The sequence below is a fragment of the Pollicipes pollicipes genome, unplaced genomic scaffold (assembly GCF_011947565.3).
Source record: "Pollicipes pollicipes isolate AB1234 unplaced genomic scaffold, Ppol_2.1 Scaffold_6686;HRSCAF=7923_pilon_pilon_pilon, whole genome shotgun sequence".
Lineage (NCBI taxonomy): Eukaryota > Metazoa > Arthropoda > Thecostraca > Pollicipedomorpha > Pollicipedidae > Pollicipes > Pollicipes pollicipes.
Window position 1 is genome coordinate 10,937,579 of NW_023596921.1, and position 17,487 is coordinate 10,955,065.

The 17,487-nt window shown below is 54.4% G+C and overlaps 1 protein-coding gene across 1 annotated transcript in view; it reads left to right on the forward strand.

Annotated features, from left to right (window-relative positions):
- The first annotated feature begins 9,573 nt into the window (after positions 1-9,573).
- The window catches only part of LOC119107189 (uncharacterized), a 74,589-nt gene continuing 66,675 nt past the window's right edge, over positions 9,574-17,487 (forward strand). Inside the window, exon 1 of the mRNA XM_037230578.1 lies at positions 9,574-9,725. The gene's annotated coding sequence lies outside the window, so the exon portion shown is untranslated. The remainder of the gene's footprint in view (positions 9,726-17,487) is intronic.

Sequence of the window (17,487 nt, forward strand, 5' to 3'; positions counted from 1 at the left end):
GATCTACCACCGTCTAGTTGGTTGTCTGGATTTGACTGCCGCTGTTTTTAATGCTCCCAGACATGTTTATATGCAATGGTGTTATTTCTGCGTGATATTGATTATCAAGTCAAACTGCCTCGTCCAGCTTTCTCTCCTTGCTGCTTTCGCGCGGTGCTTGTCAGTGATTGCAGATGGGGTTATGGCTTCACTGCTGCGCAGTTTGTTAGTGTGCGTCGCGGTGGTTTAGAAAGACAGCGCGGTGATGCAAGGAAACCTGATAGGTTTATGATATGTCGGTGCAGCCAATACGAAACTAGATGTTTGCTTTAATGAGGAATGTGCTAGACGCTGTACAGAAAGGCGAACAACAATACAAAACAGATCGACTCATTTATGTTTGCAACAAAGTCATGAATTCTGGAAAAAACAGACCGAGGCACCTGACCCGACAAGCACAGCTGCATCTCATAGAGCAACACGTAATGATAACAACTGACTTCCAATTCCTAGAGAGTAGCTACTGAAACAGCTGATAAAGATGATTTACATTCATGTCACAAATATCTTATAATAAATTTTTCATGGTCTTCTTAAACGCGTAAAGGATTTTCTATTCGTGAATACACCTAACATCAGCAAGGCACCTTCATGTGTGAGGTCTGAACAGAACAGTTGAAAAATCGGGAACCGTAGGTGCTGGAAATTAGTAATTATAGCACAAGCGCATGCTAGAGCATGGATTTGAAATGCTTTGCACTCAAAGAAATCACACAGTGGTCATGTTAATTTGCAATTTCCCGCGTTCGGAAGCGTGGGAAGACAACAACAGGGAAGAGTAGTTTAGAAGAATCTGGCGCTATACTGACGCCAACCGATATCATACGTTAATCGGTGCGACCTCGCCTGCTGTGATGAGGTATGAACCACGTTTAAAAAGAAACGCAATTATCAACATCCAGTACTTACGTAATGAAAGCGTATTCTAAATCACACACCTACAAAGATGCATGCAATTTATTTCTTTGTGCCTCAGCAACCATAATATGTCTCAGCTCCAATAATACAGTTCACATAATCCAAAACAAAAAATACTAACAATCACTTTATTTTTGAATGCTGAAGTCGCTCTGTGACTTCATACAGTAAATCTGTTTTTTTTCCGAAACCAACTGCTGTTCATCGTTCTGACTACATTAGGCTCCGTTTTCATGTCAACGCTATATAGGTTTACTGTAGCAAAGACCATTTAGTTCTTAACAGAGACTAATCCTTATTTCTCAGAACGCGAGTAAGGCATTAAGCCTTATTCTTTTCGACAGTGTAAATCATAATATCATTACTAAATTACTCAGGTTCAGAACACAGGTGCGGGTTCTGCTCGCCCTGTCCGCGACCCGCGGAGTACAGGCTGCGCGCCAGCTCGTACCCCGCGGGACTCGCTGGAGCCTATACAAGAGCACGAGCGTCGCCACCAGAGGTCGGCCGAACAACCCCGGACCGCATCGACCAGCAGGCGACAGCATCAGTGCAACATCAGGAACGGTCTCAAGACGCTGTCCGAGCCGTGGACCGTGGATCAAGAGAAAGGCGCGTCACAACCGGCTATTCGAACAGTTTTTTTTTCGTCACATATCACCGAGTAGGTATTATATGCATGATAAGTGCATTCTTCGTAAATGCGGGTATTGTGTGTGTTCACTTCGTGTATGCGTGTGCGTCTGTCTGTGTGTACAATAAACCTGCAGTGGCATCAGCTCTGTTGCTTTCCAACGATGGTCTTTGCTGGGCTGCGAGGCGGGGACACCAGCAATAAATTCGGATTTTCTGAAGCTAATGATTGGCTAATGCTTTGTGCCCAGTGTAGAACCAATACAACTCCTGAGGTCTAAATATTCCATTAAATCGCAGTCATGTTGTATGTGACCATGTTAAGGCCGTCTAGAGCAATGCTCATACCACATATGGAGCGAATTCGCAGGCAGACATGTAGGTACGCAACTGGTCGTGAGCAACGCCACGAGCGCAAAAAATCGTAAAGAACTAAGCCCATTTGTTAAGATTTTGTGAGCAAAGATTTGTAAGAATTAATGGTATCACGTATGATAACATAAGCTCGCATGGATAATATTCCTGTGAGGAGCGTTCGAGAACCGGTCGTCCACCTGACCACGCATCATGCACGACCACCCGTCATATTTCTCCATCAGTTGGCCTCCGCGACTACATCCTAGACGTAAAACACAACTGTGACTCGATTGGACTGTCATTGTATCCGACGTAAGGTGTAAGAGTTATTTGTAGCCTCGGGCAATTGAGGATCGAGAGCATGCAAGGCTCCTTACCAAAATCTGACTTTTAAAACGCAACCGAACATAAGTTTGCCTGACCTAACCTGACCTAACCTGACCTAACGAATTTGCACAGCATAAGATAACCCTTGCGTATGGGAAAAGGTCTATGCATTTGTCCGAACAAGCATGTGTGCACGCTCTTGTTCGCCAGAAACAAGTTCGTTCGAGTTCGTTTGAAAGTTCGTTTGACAAAAAAACGGACGTAAAATTTCGTGTGATGTAAGCACGCACGACTACGTGGACGCATGTGCTTTAGGGATAATATTCGGTTGACAAAAATAAGAACGCAGAAGTTCGTATGAAGATGCACGATGTACGCTCAGAGATGTCGCATTGAGTAGTCAGTAATGACGTTCTCTATTGTCATATTTGGATATGACCTAGCAGTACGCGGCATTACACGATAGGGGCAAGGAACACGAATTTATTTTTTCCTCAAACATAGCTTATCGAGCAGCATCAATGTGCAATTCTTCCGTGCCGTAAAACACCATCACATATTCTCCATCTTCATATTTTCAGTATATACCCTGTATTGTTAACTTTTGACACTCAGTCACGTACATATTATTACGTGGCATATGACAAGGAGGGCGGGACGTGCACCCGTGAGTTTCCATCGTCGGTCACCTTTGGCCTGATTTTGACCCCTCAGCTTCCGGTTGAGCATGCATTGGTGTGAATTACATTTCGGTGGTTCTCAGAGGTTGTTTTGGATCCATCGTATCAAGCCCGGGGAAGTTGACTACCCTTTAAGGTTTTTCGAGAACAGGTCAGCAATGAACGCTTGTAGCAAAGAAAATCTTTCAGTACCTGTTCATCTATCAATTTTGCATCCACTATGCAAACTTGGAATTTTGATCTAACAAGTTCAGTGACCTAGGTCAGGCCAAAGAGGTCAACCTGCAAAAAACTTTACCAAACGTAACTTTTTTGTAGATAATTCGCCATTACTCAAACTTGCTATAGTAATACAACATGATGATACTCACCATCTGTTATGTCAGATTTTTCAAATCAGGCGATGTCAGTGACCTGAAGTTAGGTAAACGTTTGCCATTTTTCGTAAATAATGCAAATCTGTATGTATTCTGTGTTGCTTTGGTGAAAAGAATGCTAACTCACGTGCACAACCGTCATATGACCAGGGCACATGAGCTTGGCCAAGGTCATGACCTACCTCTATGAGTGGCCCTCTGCAAAACACATGCTGAGCTCAAAATGAAGTTTTATTAGATGATTTTGGACACAGAACCCGAATACTCCACTGAAAACATATTGCAATATCATTCTTATGCATAATGATGTCACAAAAAGTCCCGTGAAGATATGCAAGATCATTCGAAGTCATCCAAGGTAAATGTCCTATGTTGTCAGGGGCGGAGACGCTAGATAAACAAGTGCGACGCGTTCAACCACCTCCTTATCGTCTTTTTAAAGCTGGTAACGTCTGATATCATGCACAAACGTGCCTGGTCTCGGTTGGTTACAAATGCATTGCCAAGCGTCGAAGGTACCGTGTATAATGCGGACGACAGATATGAGATATATACCATAGAATATATAGTACTGGTCACATAGAACCGGTTAGCACGTAGGTTTTCATTTGGATGGCTTAAAGATGGAACTAAGTTGACTTCAGATGACGAATGATAACGGTTAGATGACGATGATGATGGTTAGAATATAACGACAGTTTCGTGCATGAAACAGTTTTGTTCCACGGCTGCACCCAATAAGACAAACTTAGTCAAAAGCACGTTGTGAAAAGTATCGTTGATGTGGAGTAGTGGTGGACCAATTTAAAACGGTGAACTGATCTGATCTAACCCTTTTGTGGACATAAATGGCACGAATGGACTGCCCACAGTCTCAGTGCTTATATCCGTGGCCTCAATAGTCGTCTTGACACGTTAACATAGGTTTTAGTTACATATATCAGAACGACCGTGTTTAGCCTTTCATGACCTCCCGTGATCTGACATTTGACTTCAGATGAAAAAATGTGGTGAAGCTTCTTGATGATTTGACGAGACTTCCCCAGCGGTATTTTTGTTTTTCTCATACGGCGTCTGGAGGTTGGAGATCCCAGGGTGGAGGCAACTTCCCCCGGCGGGTCGTGGTTGTCTCAGACCCCCGGCCGGCTGCAGGTTAACATCACGCATAGCTAAGCTAGCCACAAAATATGGCAGTCATGATAATCGCATACGGGCAACTGCCGTTATCCACCGTGTCCCCAGCCACCCGCCAGCCCCGGTCGAAGGGATGTAACATTTTCCCCGCAGTGACAATTTATCAGAGGTCATACACCAAGGATGGGAATCAGCAGTTGTGCTTACGTTGCACATCTGAATGTGAGCTTTCACGTGTCCACTTTGCCAACCAAACTGCGTCCCTGAAGAGCATGTGCGTTGAGCATTTTCATAATTATATCATACTCCCGCACGCGCATTATTTCACTTTGGACGTTTTCCAAGTCGACGTTCATTTCTGAACGACATATGCGCACGAAAATTCAGATAAGAACAATGGCATGCGACATTTTTTCACAGGAACCTTTCGTAACGAAGTTACTCCCGCGACCAATAAGTTGTTCAGTGCATTTGCGAGGAACTCTATTCACGTAGATAAGACAATAGTGATAGCCTTATTCCTCCGAGAAAAACTAGTAGAATGGAGATATAGATGAGTTGATATTTCGGCAATATGTCTTTATCGAAACAACGGCAGAAGTGAGTTCACTTCTGCTCTTGTTTCGATAAATGCATGTTGCCGAAATATCAACCCATCTATATCTCCATTCTCCTGGTTTTCCCTGTAGGAATAAGGCTTCTACTGCTGTCTTATCCGCGACTAATAAAGACAAACATTGCGATCTAAATGTGGCTCTCATCTGCTGTCTGCGATCGGAGGAGCCCTGCACTGGGGCCAGAGCCGCAGGCAAGCTGACCTGGTGAGCAATACCCCCCATCCTCCATCCCAAACCCAAACACCATCAATAACGGAGGGACAGCCACTAACTGGACGGGACGAGGAGCACCGATCCGCCAGCATGAAGCCGTACGGGTGGCAGCAATAGGACGCGTCTACCATCGGCTAGATCTCCGAGATTAATCAGCGCACGGCGTCGAACCATCCGCGAGAAGACCGCCGCCTCCCCCTCACCCAACCCCACCGTGAAAGCGCCGATGTTATCTAAGATGAAGCCAAGAGCACCACAGCTCATGAGAACTAGGCCAGGGAGTGATGCGGCCCCATAACAGCTGGCGGGCAGGACCCGACCGAGATGAGGCATTGAAGAGAGAGAGGCGGGCTTTCATGCGCCGCGAGCGAAGCGGCGCTCAACTCGTCAGGGCGCACCGAGCGTCGAACACAGCGATTACGACAGGCCAGCCCAGCGACGGATTCGACGGAGGGCTGACTCCAGCCAGAGGATGGGAAGATTCGGAAATGAGGGTGGACTAACCCAGTTGCACAACAATCGCAAAGTTCGAAGTTGTCGCGGAAGAGGAGAGCCTGGCAAGAAAGGACAAACAAGGGCAAGCAAGTGACGAGTGTAAGCGAGCCCGCACCTGGAGGACGAGGACTCCGGCGCCAGTCTAGGCGGCCGTCCAGTTTCGACGCCCCGCATCACGGGCAACAAGGTGCCAGACAACAACTCGTACAATGGGAGGACACGGGCTACCGTCCTCAGTCTGACCGGACCATGGGCGACTGCACTGTCAGAGTCGGCTCCCATCCCTCCGTCCGCAGGGCGACTCGGGTCATGACAGACCCCAGCCCCTTTTTCTTCCTTCTGCGTGATCAGAGAGAGACTATTGGACACCGGATTTCCCCGGCCTGGCATTGCGGCATCCAGACGAGCGGCGGAGCATGGGAACTCAAGGCTCCGCAACTGAGGATGGCGGGGCTGGGATATGTTGCGTGGCGTCTTGCGACCAGCGCCGATGATGATGATGGGCTGTCATTTAATGACTTAACGTTAAAGCGAGGCCAAGGATGGTTTGATCGGACAGCAGGGACGAAGTGTATGTGCCTGCCGGGGCGCGATCAGCACGCGGCTCGCGGGACCACGCTGTCACTCGTCTCGACCAGAACCTCCGACGGGAATGTCGCAATGCCGGAGGGGGCCAACGACGCATCGAGACCCGCCAGCCAAGTCCGTGGTGGCGCGGCCCGCACCCCGCGACAGCAGCGCGAATGTAGGCGAACGAAGCGCGGAAACGAAGGGGGCTCAGGACGGACGTATGAGACAATAAACCTCTTAGAAACTGCTCCGGGATTGTGAGGAGCGCGGCGAGTGTAGCATTCGCGCCTCGGTGGTGGGCGAACTGCCGAGCCTCTCCTGCCAGCCAGGAGACGAGCGTCACCTCGGTGGTGGGCGAACTGCCGAGCCTCTCCTGCCAGCTAGGAGACGAGCGTTACCGCGGTGGTGGGCGAACTGCCGAGCCTCTCCTGCCAGCCAGGAGACGAGCGTCACCTCGGTGGTGGGCAACTGCCGGGCCTCTCCTGCCAGCCAGGAGACGAGCGTCACCTCGGTGGTGGGCAACTGCCGGGCCTCTCCTGCCAGACAGGGGACGAGCGTCACCTCGGTGGTGGGCGAGCTGCCGAGCCTCTCCTGCCAGCTAGGAGACGAGCGTTACCGCGGTGGTGGGCGAACTGCCGGGCCTCTCCTGCCAGCTAGGGGACGAGCGTCACCTCGGTGGTGGGCGAACTGCCGGGCCTCTCCTGCCAGCCAGGAGACGAGCGTCACCTCGGTGGTGGGCGAACTGCCGGGCCTCTCCTGCCAGACAGGGGACGAGCGTCACCTCGGTGGTGGGCGAGCTGCCGAGCCTCTCCTTCCAGCTAGGAGACGAGCGTTACCGCGGTGGTGGGCGAACTGCCGGGCCTCTCCTGCCAGCCAGGAGACGAGCGTCACCTCCGTGGTGGGCAACTGCCGGGCCTCTCCTGCCAGACAGGGGACGAGCGTCACCTCGGTGGTGGGCGAGCTGCCGAGCCTCTCCTGCCAGCTAGGAGACGAGCGTTACCGCGGTGGTGGGCGAACTGCCGGGCCTCTCCTGCCAGCCAGGAGACGAGCGTCACCTCGGTGGTGGGCGAACTGCCGAGCCTCTCCTGCCAGCCAGGAGACGAGCGTTACCTCGGTGGTGGGCGAGCTGCCGGGCCTCTCCTGCCAGCCGGGAGACGAGTGTCACCTCGGTGGTGGGCGAACTGCCGAGCCTCTCCTGCCAGCCAGGAGACGAGCGTCACCTCGGTGGTGGGCGAACTGCCGAGCCTCTCCTGCCAGCCAGGAGACGAGTGTCACCTCGGTGGTGGGCGAACTGCCGAGCCTCTCCTGCCAGCCAGGAGACGAGCGTCACCTCGGTGGTGGGCGAACTGCCGGGCCTCTCCTGCCAGCCAGGAGACGAGCGTCACCTCGGTGGTGGGCGAACTGCCGAGCCTCTCCTGCCAGCCAGGAGACGAGCATCATGGCTCGGTGCGCTGTCCACACCATCCTTCGAGAGGCCGCAAGATCGGGTGCGGTCGTTTGTGGAAGTGCTAGCCGGCGTCGCCCGTGCGATCATCGGCATGCTTCCAAACGAGACGGGCGACGCCTGCCGGCCGGCGCAGGCACTCACGGACCGCGCAGAGGGCAGCACCAAACGGTGTGCACGAATACGGGACCCTTCTCGCGGTCCGCCGCTGGGGGGCGGGGCTGGGCGGTGCGACGCCGGTGGGCGGCGCGATTGGGCGGCGCGACTGGGTGGCGGCTCGCAAAGCTTACTCCGGCGGGCGGGAGACGAGGGTTAAGAAGCGCTGGAGGCGACGTTTCTTTACTAGATTGGGCACCGCCGAGGGCGCGGGAGCAATCACAGTATGCTGCGAGCGGTGGGCGTCGCCGACGGAGCGGTGGCCTACCCCCTCGTAAACCGAGCCCAGGACCGAAAGGTCCAGGGACGGATACTCTAACCACTGCACCACCACCGCTCCGGAGAGGGGGCGGGGGGGGGGGGGGGTCCAAACCGTGTTTGTGCCTGGAGTGAGTGAGGTAATCTGGGCGCTAGGGAACGGGTGTGCTTGGAGTAAATGTGTGTGTGGGGGGAGGGGGGAGAGCGCTGCATTTATAAAGAGAGGGTATATTAGTGAAGGACACAGGGTGAGGGGCTCCCAGGGTTGATGTCCAGAAGGCCTCTTGCAGGAATAACTCGGCCGTTGCGCAGGATCACCGTCGCACCAGGCGCACGTGCCAAGACGTTCAGGGTGATTCACTTCACTTGACGCGTCCGGTTCCGTCTTTGTCCCGTTTATACATCATCAAAAGCTAGAACTGCGGGAGTAAGATGCCGTATATAAGAACGTACAATCGTGCAAACAGCCGAAAAAACTCATGTATAACTATTGTTATACCTTTAAGTGGTAAAGACTGCTCTAGATAATCGAATTACCTGTGTAGTAAATATGCCCCTCCACACGCCATCGTTTGATTACATCATCGTACCTCGCACATTGATTAAGAGTCAAATGACTACGATATGAGTGACTCGGCCGTTATATTTTAATTAGCCTTGATCGCCGCATGGCCTATGGATCGACAGAATTTGAATGACGTTTTTATGATGTAAATATCAAGGCCTTGAAAATGACGATTGAAATAAAAAAGAAAAAAATAACAAAAATGGAAAAACACGGTTGTACCTTGAAAACTCTTCCAGAAATAGTCTATCATCGCGGACGTGTAGCTCAGAAACTAAAGAGGCTTAGGAATTTGGAACTAAACCCAGCTCTCTTGTTCACATGGAAGCGTTGATGTCGTGCCAGACTCACATATATGTGCAGCCGGCGCCTCAGGCCAACGAGGGAAGCCGGGCAGCCGAGAACGAGAGGGTCCGAGAATGCCCCGAGAACCTTCACACATTTTACCATGCCGTCTTTGGCTTACTTTTGCCGTCATAAGCTTTTGATATTAAAAACTTTACTCTTCGTACTTAAGTCTTAAAAATTTCATTTTTGTCAGCTTTATCATACAAACAATTGCTAGTGTCTTGCGCGCTTTTTCCTAAACAAAATTTATCCGCAGCGCGTTCAGATGGATGGACAGCCCTATAAGCTCTAGTATCACTATCTTTCGGCAGAGGACACCGGCCGCAGTGCCGCGCAAGTTTAGTGTGTACGTCTGTCGCTAGATGTCAGGCTACGCCGCCGCCTGCGCGTGGGACATTCCTCGGGCGCCGCTGCTGGCGCGGCGTCAGTACCACACGGCCGGGCCAGCTGCGGGTGTATTGTTGGGAGGGTGCTGCGCGTGCGGCCGCCGCCAGACCGTCCCGGCTGCGAGTGCGGACTCACCGGGGAGACGAGACGCGCGGTTACCCGGCCGACGAGCAGCTACCGCCGCCGCCCCTGTACCCATCGCTACAGGTAAGGCTGGGTGTCGCTGCGTGCCACCGAGGTGGCAGGTCGGTCGGGTGTTCTGCAACATTGCACGCGCGGCTGGGGGCGGGGGTCATAGCCCCCCAATCCGGAGGTGGGGGCGGACCGTAACGGGTTGTTGACTCACCGTCCGCGGCCGCGCGGCGGCTGCGGCCTGTCCCGCGGCCGGGCCGTAAAAACGCCCGGGCCTGTTGTTTCCAGCGCCGGCCAACGGATGACTGCCAGGGGAGGGAAGCGAGGGGTGGTTGAGTTCAGGTCGGCCGGGTGGTGTTCTTCAGTGAAGTTTTCTGGAGTGGGGAACTGCGGATAAACCTGCATAGGGCCCATTGGGTGGTGGCCCTTGCTGGGTATGGTACCTCAGGTAGGCTGTTCGGCCGGATGCGAGGCTAATTGGGTCCGTAACATTATGTTCTCATGTTTTACCACGTCAATATGTCTCCCGCATATTTTGTTTTTACATTGTATTCGTAGGCCAAATACGCAGCGATTTTTCATTCTCTGAAAGTTTGAGCTACCTTCCAGCAAGATCTGAACTTGTCTCCGCTCTACGGGAATCGATTCGGACTCCGGTTCACAGTCCAGGGGCTGATTCTGTCCTGATTCCGAGAAGAGCAGCGCAGTTTTGGGTCGGCTGAGATTCCGACCCCAGGAGACATGGTTCTGTCAAAATCAGGGTGACGACAGTTAAGGAGATCAAGCGTCTTACGATGTGTGTGAAGCCCGCAACCAACATAGGCTAGCAGGGGCGTTGTCTCGCAAAATGAGACCGGGGAAAAGGGTACTGCGTAGTGAAAATGACGCATCCCACCCCCGTTATGCTCCAGCAAATGGGTTTCTCCTCGGATTCGGCCCACTTTCTTCTCAAAGTTTGAAGGGGGGGGGGGGGGGGGCGGGGGATCTGGGGCTTCGCTCAACTGAATAGGAAACTACACTGCTGTCTGGAAGGTCAGCAATATATCTAGTCTGTGTCTTTTGAAGTTTTAAAAGGAATCATTTAAATGACTGTTGCTGTGACTAAACGGAAAGTTTGAGGTGATTCGAATATTACAACGAATACGATGTTGTCAACCATTCCTCGAATTTCGCCGGCATGGCCCATGGGAAGATGTTGGACTCCTTATCCAGCGACACTGGGTACGAGTCCCAAGGCATGCATATTGCTCGACCGAGAACTGTCTGGAAAGGTCAGCTGGTAACTGGCCTATGAGGGTTGACCCAGGAGCGGGGCGACCGGGCCGCGCAACATGCGGCGCGTAAAACACTGCAGGGCTGTCTTGGAAAAGGGCGGAGACAGGATTGTCAGTCTGGTTAGAACCGCACAACTGGGGTAGGCGGTGCATGATATATGCAGCATTGGGGAGAGTAGTTTCCTTTCCAGCTGAGGGGGTTCCAGTCCTTACCCCCACAACTTTGAGAAGAAAATGGGCCGAATCCACAAAGAAATCATTTTGCTGGTTATTTCGTTGGTAGATGTCGTCATTTTTTGCCGTTCCGCCCCGCCCCAGCTCGTTTTGGACCCTGACATCCAAGTTTGGCTGTTGAGCTATTCTGGACGCAAAGTCATCCTTGCAATCTTTTGCAAGAAAAGCTTCAAGAGCATGAAAATAAGGGAACAGGCTTGACCGATGCATGTGGAATCTGAGGGAACCGGTTCCACATTGAATCAAGGCTGAGGTGATGATTCCAGAGTCTTCTTTCTTGATTTGATGCGCAGGACGTCACCCGGACGTCACTTGATTCACAGGATGCCACCCGGAGCCAAGCACTTATCACAGATCGTGTCACTTGGCTAGATCCGTCGCACGTTGATTAAGAAATGAATGCTTGTACTTTTTCTGCAAAGATCACCTTTACGAACAACGGTCAAAGAACGCGGAGGTACAGGAATGCTTCTACAATGATGATATTTGAACTTCCAGGTAACACTTGAATATATATATATATATATATATATATATATATATATATATATATATATATATATATATATATATGCGCATGCGCACAACGCAACACGACATGCACAATTTATGTCCAATGCGGTTATTCATACCGCGCGTTTCAAATGTAAAATGTGACCTATTGGACGGTCGTCCGGGTACCTATTAGTATAACGAAGCAAGTATTATTAATAAACGTGGACTGGTAGAAATTTACTCCGCAAACGGGTTCAAAGGGTCAATGATATAACGCTCGATCGTTCAGCGAGCATGGCTCGCCGTCGTTTTGTATTGCAGCGTTTTAAGCGTGAAATGTTGATTGTAGGATACGCCACTCTCTTGTCGGAACACCCGTCCGCATGCGGGAAATGGTGCTACCGCCCGGCTACGTTACTCGAACGCGAATGCAAATGCCCATCCTCATTAACCATGCAGACTTCACCACTCTGTTGAATTGGACTGGGAAGTCTGGCCGCGCCGTTTTGTCGGCATGCTGCACTTAACCAAGCCTAGTGCCCCATCGCGCTGGCGCAAACCTCGGCAAATGCGATGCGGGAAGTTGGCGGCTGGACAAGCCGCCGATGAGCACGGCCCGGCCTGCCGACAGGCGGGGCTAACGCCCGTGCCGGCGGCCTTAGATTGCCGCGGGCCTTTCAGCCGACCGCTCGCCATGACTTTCGGGAACTTTCCGAATGAGCTGCGCGGGCTGGCGTTCTGGGCTCGGCACATCCGGCGGCAGGCTTTCCGAGAAGAGTCTGAGTCAACAGGGGCCTGAGACGACCCATGTGGCGCCGCAGTGGCCAGCCCGGCACACAAAGGCACGGCCGCCGCCACTCCGGCGGCAAAGCTGGCCGTCAGACCGTCGAAACGCGCGTCGGTATTGGAACCAAACATGGCAGCGCTACTCTCCCGGTGTGTGCGTGTTCTAGGGGCTGAGGCTACGTCTCATGGCACGTCATTTCATATGCAGCCGGCGTGTCAACTGCTGCCGTGATATCTCAGGGACCCCTACGCGAGAATCATGAGGATCTGCCGCGGGGACGTGGTTTACTGTTCAGAAGGGGCGGGGGAAGAGAGCTGCAGGCCAAACTTTGGGAAGAGAGTGGGTCGAATCCGGGGAGAAATACTTTTGTTGCAGGTTTGGGTACGGTTTAGCCAGTTTCCCGCTTATTCCCCCCCCCCCCCCCCAGGACTTATTTTGCGAAACTGCGTCCCTGATTCGCCTTCACAAAACGAAACCTGTGCCGGAACAACGATCGATACAACAACCGCCTGCCAGGCGTCACGAAGTCTAGACACCCCTTATCGCCCGCGGGCTGCACGGCGGCTCACTGGGAAATACAAATACCTGGCCACTTTTACTCCCCACCGGCCATCAGAACTACTCATGCGCACGCCCGGCATTGTTGGGCGGGGTGCCACGATACCCGCGGGAATGGTCTTACGTCGCGCGGGCTTTCCATCCGCCCGCGGCAATTTTTACAGCCTCATGGCCTTACAGCCTCATGGTGTCATGGCCTCCAAGGGACCTCACAATGCCCGGGGGACGTCACACCTGCCTATTCTGAGACCTCACAACATCCGAGTGGCGTTACACCCCGCACCCCCGACCCTGACCTCAGGTCCTCTCAGGCGACATCACCGCTTCCGGGCGCCCCAAAGTCCCGGGGGCGGCAGCAGCCCGCGCGGCAACGTTTCCGGAGCCGGGGCGGCACGGCGGTCGGCCGACTCCCGCCGCAGGCTCCGGAGCCGGGGCGGCGCCGGGGCCGGCCGGCTCCCGCCAAAGGCCCGGAGCCAAGGTGGCGCTGCGCCCGGCCGGCTCACGCCACAGGCTCCGGAGCCGGGGCGGCGCCGGGGCCGGCCGGCTCACGCCACTGGCTCTCCGGTGGTTGCGGCACGGCGCCGGCTAAGCCGTGCCCGGGCCGAAGCGCGGACGTGACCCGGCAGTCACGCGTCGCCGCTGGTGACAGCTCCAGCCCGGCCCCTCCGCGCCGGCGAGTGTGGAGCGTGGGGGACTGTGCACACCCGGGCAGCGCCGCGACGTGATCTATCGACTGTGAGAAACGAGACCCGGTCATTACTCAATCTCGCGAAGAGAAGCTGCAGTGGGCGGCGCGTTTTCCGTGACTTGCGCGCTACAGCCGGGGCGTCAGCGGACGGCGTCGTGTGGGATGACCCGGCCCTGTGACGGGTCTATCTCACGCCGCTGGGTCGTGACGGCGAGGCGTGACGGGAGGGCGCGTCACGTCACGCCGGGCGGCGCTCAGATTATTGCGGTCCCGGAGAGACCTGCCACCGGCGCCGGCAAATACTGACGCCAATCAGCGAACTCAATTTGGCTCGGATTGGATCATTTAATTTCCGGAACGGCCGGTCTTGGTGGAATACGCGGAGCGGCGGTGCGGGACACGATCCGGCGGCGAGCTGCGGCGGACGGCAGCAGTTGTGGATGCGTCTGCGGCAGCTGTGTGGGTCTGCTGGTGACAGGCCATCAAGAGCCCTCCCTGCCCACGTGCAGCTCGCAAGATAAGACCGGCGATCGATGTCAAAGCCGGCTCTCCACGCGCAGTCCTCTGCATTGTCCTGCGCTTGACATCAGTCTGAGAGCCGTTTGCCAACGGGGGGGGGGGGGGGGGGGGGAGAGGAGAGGAGAGGGGGGCGGGGGCGGAATGATGCATGTTTGTACAAGCCCGCATTGTCGCCGGAATCGATCAAGCCACCGGTGTCCCGCGGCTCGCCGCACTCCGCAGCAGCAGGCCGTTACAATATGGCCGGGCTGGGCTGGTCATGCATAGGGCCAGCGGTCTGTCGGGGTAATTCCGGGCAATCCGTTCGGGTTCGTCGCACACACCGATGACGTAAAAACGTACGCGGGATGTGGGCGTGGATGGGGGAGGTCTTCAGTCAGCGTACGCGAGTCGACGGTGACCAGCGAGGTTATCGGTGGGCAGTACACGACAGGCATCTCCGAGGAGTTTTTACGAGCGCTAACACCTCAGAAGCGGCGCTACCGGAGGGGAGCCTTGTGGTTCGGTGTCACGGGCTGAGTGTATTGTAGTCCGGCATCACGGGCAGAACGTCTTGTAGTCCGTTATGACCGGCAGGGCTTCTTGTAGTCCGGTATCACGGGCAGGGCGTCTTGTAGTTCGTTATCACGGGCAGGCCATCATATTGTTCGTTATCACGGGCAGGGCGCCTTGTAGTTCGTTATCACGGGCAGGGCGTCTTGTAGTCCATTATCACGGGTTGAACGTGTTTTATCGCAGCCACCACCTGCAGTCTGTTGTGCAGTGAACGTGTCTTAAGCTGTTTATCCAGAAATCACATCCTAGTCGTTGATCATTGTCAATAATTTCCAAGACCGGGGTCACCACAAGCGGCTGCTAGTTGGCATAAGTTGCGACTCTCGAGCCCGAAGACGCTGTAGTTTGTGACCAGGAGAAGTGCACGTGTTGTATATTGAACCTCCAACATGGGACCTGCCATGATTGCGTTATCCGGATTTGGCCCGGCTGCCGCAGGTGTAGCCATCCCAGATGTTATCCGGATTTGGCCCGGCTGCCGCAGGTGTAGCCATCCCAGATGTTATCCGGATTTGGCCCGGCTGCCGCAGGTGTAGCCATCCCAGATGCTATCCGGATTTGGCCCGGCTGCCGCAGGCGTAGCCATCCCAGATGTTATCCGGATTTGGCCCGGCTGCCGCAGGCGTAGCCATCCCAGATGTTATCCGGATTTGGCCCGGCTGCCGCAGGCGTAGCCATCCCAGATGTTATCCGGATTTGGCCCGGCTGCCGCAGGTGTAGCCATCCCAGATGTTATCCGGATTTGGCCCGGCTGCCACAGGTGTAGCCATCCCAGATGTGTCGCCCCTGCACATTTATATTACTGCTGGGTCTCATAAATGTTCTTAGTAATCTGTTTTTATTTTTCTAATTTTATTTAAGTTATTTAATTATTTTATTTCATCATTTATTTTTAAATATAATTTTATTTGAATTGAAAGTTTAGTAATTTTGTTTAATATTATGTTATAATTAGGAAAAAAGAATAAAAACAAATAATAAATAAATGATAAAAATAAAGAATAAGAAAACAAATCATAAGCACGCCAGTTGTTTCTAAAACATCTGTTAAATGTTCACGGCATTCAGGCAACAAGATCAGGTTATATGGTTTATACCGACTAGCATCTTTGCCAAAAGTCTGGAATTTTGCATAAATTGTCTGGCTGAATGACTTGATATTTATTCTTAATTTGGCCTGATCGATGACTCGGCATATTTCGCGACCAAGGGGATTGGCCGATCCAATCTCTCTGATTTAACTGAGCTCGACTGTGAATGACAAGGCCCCGCCAGGCGGACTCAGGAGCGCAGAGGAGCTCAGACGAGGCCCCGCCAGTTGGACTCAGAGCAGCAGAGGAGCCCTGACGAGGCCCCGCGAGTTGGACACAGAACAACAGAGGAGCCCTGACGAGGCCCCGCCAGTCGTAGTCAGAGCAGCAGAGGAGTCCTGAACAGGCCCCGCCAGTCGGACTCAGGGCAGCAGAGGAGCCCCAGAGGACACAGCGACCCGAGCTTGGGGTGGGAGCCATGACAGCGGGACATTCTGTCCCTCGCGGCCGATAATCGGAGCGCCGGAGCCGGAGCCGGAGCCGGAGCCGGAGCGGACCGGCCGGAGAGCAGTTGTCGGAGCTGGCCGTCCCCTGCGGCTGCGTCGCATCTGTCCCAGCCGCACCACATCTGTCGCGAGCAAGTCACGCCAGCCAGCCAGTCGGGCGGCGGCGGCGGCGGCCCACTGCCCCGGCGGAGCTCGGCTGGGCTCGGGTGCCGCCGCCGCCGCCGCCGCGCCCGGGGTATGACGGGGCAGAGGTGGGGGTGGGGCATCTGACCGCGTTGCGTGCAATGAAAACTGCAGGTGAATCTACGGCAGACTTTCCAGATGTTCAGAATTATCCCGCTAAATGCAGAGGAGGGGAATCAACAGGATATTTGGTTTATACTGCCAGCACTTTGACTAGCGCGGATGATGTCACCAGCTCCCCTGGTGGGACTTAAAAACGCTGCGGCGATGTATTAGTTTGATGAGTTGAGTTGACTGATTGCTCACTATCTGTGTTCTAAGGAATGCTATGACGCACACTGGGCAGGCCATTCGCGGGCCGCTTGCTATCTCAGGATCTGCGGGGGGCTCGACCCAAGTGCGGGAGGTTTCGGGCGGCTCGCCGCGTTAGCGCAGCGTGTCTCGGCTGTCAGCCGCGCGGAGCTAGCTAGCTCAGTGTCCACGGACGTTCGCGGGGTCCGTCGGCAGCAGTGCGGGGCTAGCTCAGTGTCCACGGACGTTCGCGGGGTCCGTCGACTGCGGCACGGAGCGAGCTCATTGTCCACGGACGGTCGTGGGGTCCGTCGACAACGGCACGGGGCGAGCTCATTGTCCACGAACGGACGCGGGGTCCGTCGGCAGCGGTGCGGGGCTAGCTCAGTGTCCACGAACGGTCGCGGGGTCCGTCGACAGCGGCACGGGGCTAGGCTGTGTCCATGGACGGTCACGTGGTTCGTCGGCATCGGCGCGGGCCGTCTGCCGCCGCCCATCGCTCGCTGTCGGCCACAGGCGGCAGCGGGCGTCCGCGGGCGCAGCAGGCGGCAGCAGGCGCTGCCGATGGGAGAGCCTGGTGCTGAGCGAGCACCCGCCGCCGCAGGGGGCGAGGATGCCGGCCGACGGGACGGCGTGGCCGCGTGGGCGGGGATCGCCGGACGCGACAGTTGGTGTGGCGGCCGGAAGCGCGGCCCACCCCTCCCTCCACGGTCCAC